The following is a 4,073-nucleotide window of genomic DNA, read 5'->3' on the forward strand; positions in this document are numbered from 1 at the left end:
TATATACAAATCTCTATATATCTATATATAATAATAAATAATAAAATCTATAATCTAGATATATATACAAATCTATATATATCTATATATAATAATAAACAATAAAATCTATAATCTAGATATATCTATCTATCTATCTATCTATATATCTAGATATATATTTATAGATATTTATCTATAATATCTAGATGTATCTATCTAGATAGATAGATAGATCTATCTAGATAGATACATCTAGATACATCTAGATAGATCTATCTATCTATCTAGATGTATCTAGATAGATAGATAGATCTATCTAGATATATAGATGTATCTAGATAGATAGATGGTTATAGATATTTATAGATCTATAAATATATAAATCTATAAAATCTAAAATCTATAAAATAAAATATCTATATATAAAATTTATATATATATGTGTGTATATATATATATATATATATATACACACTATCCCTTTTGAGAGTTATAAAGCTGGTTTTGAAAGGTTGTTCATGCATGAGTTTTGTCAGAACTTTGTACCTTCCTGATATATAAATTAGACGATGGATTGGCTACTCACCAGCACTGAAAACAGGGAACCTGATGGGCTCTGTATTTGTTTGTCAGGTGGAGGAAGTCAGAGACAAATAAGGTGTGTTATCAACATGCGTTATTCTCTCTCCCTCTCTCTTTATATATATATATATATATATATATATATATATATATGTATATATATATAATCTATATATATGTAATATATATGTGTAATATATGTATATGTAATATATATGTGTAATATGTGTATGTGTGTGTGTATGTGTATATAAACATGGATGGACCTTGTAGTTATTATGCTAAGTGCAACAACTCAGACAAAGACAAATACCATATGATCTCACTTACATGTGTAATCTAAAGAAAGAAAAAAAAACAAATTCATAGTGAAAGAGATAAGATTTGTGGTTACCAAAGACAGAAGATAGAGGTGGTGGAATTGGATGCAGCTGATCAAGAGGTACAGATTCCAGTTATAAGACAAGTACTGGGGATGTAATGTATAACATGATGACTATCGTTAATACTGCTATGTGGTATATTGTTTGAAAGTTGCTAAGAGAGCAGAGCCTCCAAGTTCTCATTGCAAAGAAAAAATATTTCTTCTTTTTTTCCCTTTGTAACTGTATAAGGAGTTGCATATTAAGCAAACTTACTGTGGTGATCATTTTATAGGATATGTACGTAAAGTCATGCAGTACACCTTAAACCTACACAGAGCTAGATGCCAATTATACCTCAATAAAACTGGGAAAAAATGGGTAAGTTATAAGCAGACAGAGAGATGAAGAGATCCTGTATCGGGATACAGAGAGATATATGATGTCTTGCAGATACATTTCCCTTTCCATCCTGCAAAGCAGCACTTCTCACAGTCTGTCTGCCTTCTGCTTATCTCTCTGCTGGTCTGTGGTCCAGCCTCAGTCTATCAGGGTGTTGTCAGGGAGCGAGTCAGGGCTCGCTGTGTGTGCCCACACCTTAATGGCTACCCTTACCTGAGGCCAGAGAGGGGAGAAATTAGTATTATGTTGAGGCATCAGGAACCCCAAGAAAGCTCCCATAACCTCCTTCTTAGCCCCAAATCACCTTCAGGTCTGTAACTAATGCCTGCCTTCAAAATTTCATCATACAAGACCTTCGATGCTTGAGGGATGTATCCAAAATCCAAACCAACTGAATCATTTCTCTGTTCGACCTTTCAATGGCTCCTGTTGGCTTACAGAGTCAATGTCAAACTCCTGGCATGGAGTGCAAGGGACTTTTCATTTGGTCTTTTATGGTTTTGGTCCATCTGTCGCTGCCCAGCAACCAGGGTCCTTCAGGCCACAGCCAGTCTGTCTGGAGGTGTTTTTTTTTCTCTGATAAGCCTCTTTTTTCTCAGCTCAAGAATACTTCCCCATGCTCCTCACTGCCCCTGGTGTCTCCAGTAAGCAGGGACTCGTTCATCATCACTCAGCTCATACATCATCTCTTTGCTGAAGTTTTTCTGACTCGCTCATTCTTTTCTTAAATAGATCAGGTGTTCTTCCTCTTTCCTCTATATTCTCAGCTTTTTCACGACCTGCCATTTGTCTCTGTGGGATGGGGATTCATGAGACAGAGCAGAGGCTGCACCTGTCTCGTCTGCCATTGTATTTCTGGTGTCTGGCACAGGGCCTGATACATAATAAGTTCTCTCTACGCTCTTGTGGAATGAATAAGTAAGGAGCAAACACTAATTGCTAGCATGAGGTGCTGTTTAGTATAAAATTATGCTTTTAGTGAATTTAAAAAATAACAATATGAAATGCTTTGTGTAAAAGAGCATGAATCCCAGAGTCTCTACAAGCTCATGAATTTGAGAAAACATGGGTTGAGGCGGGAGACCTGGGGGCCTTCGCCTGTTTTGAAGTGAGGAGTGAATGAATGAGTCTGATGAGCATAAGCCTGGCCCCCATCTTTCTGTCTGTTTGTCTGAGAGCTCTCTGGGGGCCGTGGCTCCATCCAACCTGGTTATTTGGACCTCAGTGCCACAGTGACACCTACTACATAGCTGCTTTTCATTAAGTATGTGTTGGAAAAAGAAAGTAAGGAGTTCATACATTCCAATATTAGGTCTGAAAAACCATACTTGTTTCTACTAAGCTTATGCTGTAATAGATAGCAATCACTGTCTGCTTTTAGGTTTGTCAATCTCAATGCCCTTGTTGAGGAGCTAAGATTTCAGTACTGCTTACAGACTACATTCACCTCCTGGGGTAGGATTAACGTTCAGAGGTATTGGTATCAATTGGTCTTTAACTTTCTTTCTTTCTTTCTTTCTTTCTTTCTTTCTTTCTTTCTTTCTTTCTTTTTATAACCACCTTCTTCTCCCCCTGCCTGAGATTCTCTGCTGCCCCCAACCACAACTGCTATCCAGTGTTCTCAGTTCCTACCCATGAAACTCTTAAATATGGGCAGATTTTCTGCTTCCAAAAGAGGTTTATAAAATACTTATGGATGGCCTAGAAACTAGGATCTTCTTACCTACTGTTAAATTTTCCAGATATCCTGGGATTCTAGAATGTTTCTGATTTGTACTGGCCTGTCCAGACCTTGACACATTGCCTTTTCATAATTTGCACATCTACATCCAGCTAATTTCAGGCCATCCAGCTAGTTTCAATCATTATCTGTCATGACGCCAATACAGCCTCCAGATCTATATAACACCCCACTCTTCTCCTCTTCCAGCTCTCAGTGCAAGGTTTCCTTGCTATACATTTTTGATTTACAGATGCTTATGGCCTCAAAAGTGACAGAAGGAAAAGATTAGGCTCATTGCCACACCCTTGAGCACCATCAAGGCCTTTGGCTAGGATGGATTCCTTTGAGTCCAGAATGATCACTCCTGCTGTATTTATAACTGGACACAGAGGCATGCCTTGCTTTAGAACCAACATTCACACATTGACTTATTTCTTTTCAAATGATGAAGTTTTCCTAAGATGACTCATCACCTCTCAGAGGCAGGTTCTTTGATGGAGTTCTGGTAGAAGGATGGGTATTAGTCTCAGTGTTTTGAAAGTTTGTTTTATCTTTGTGTCTCTGACTACCACTGTTAAACCTTTTAATTCTTACAGGTTTTTAAAAAAGGTTTCTCTTTGTTTAAAATGTTGATTTATTTTTGAGAGAGAGTGCTAGTGGGGGAGAGGGGCAGAGGGAGAGGGAGAAAGAATCCTAAGCAGGCTCCATGTTCAGTGCAGAACCCCATGTGGGGCTCAATCCCACGACTGTGAGATCATGACCTGAGCTGAAATCAGGAGTCAGATGCTTTGTCCGACTGAGCCACCCAGGCGCTCTTTAATTCTTACAGTTTAACAGACATTTCCTGAGTATCTTCTGGGAACTGCTGTGGATACTGAGGTAAATAAGCCATAATGTGTACCTCTGAATCTCACGTAGAAAAACAGACAAGCAAATCTGGAGTTTCAATCTAAGTTGAATGTATAGCGACACAGCTGAGTAGAAGCCCACATAAAAACACAACGAAGAGGCAGTCTATCTAA

This window comes from Prionailurus bengalensis, chromosome C1, assembly GCF_016509475.1.
Source record: "Prionailurus bengalensis isolate Pbe53 chromosome C1, Fcat_Pben_1.1_paternal_pri, whole genome shotgun sequence".
Taxonomy (NCBI): domain Eukaryota; kingdom Metazoa; phylum Chordata; class Mammalia; order Carnivora; family Felidae; genus Prionailurus; species Prionailurus bengalensis.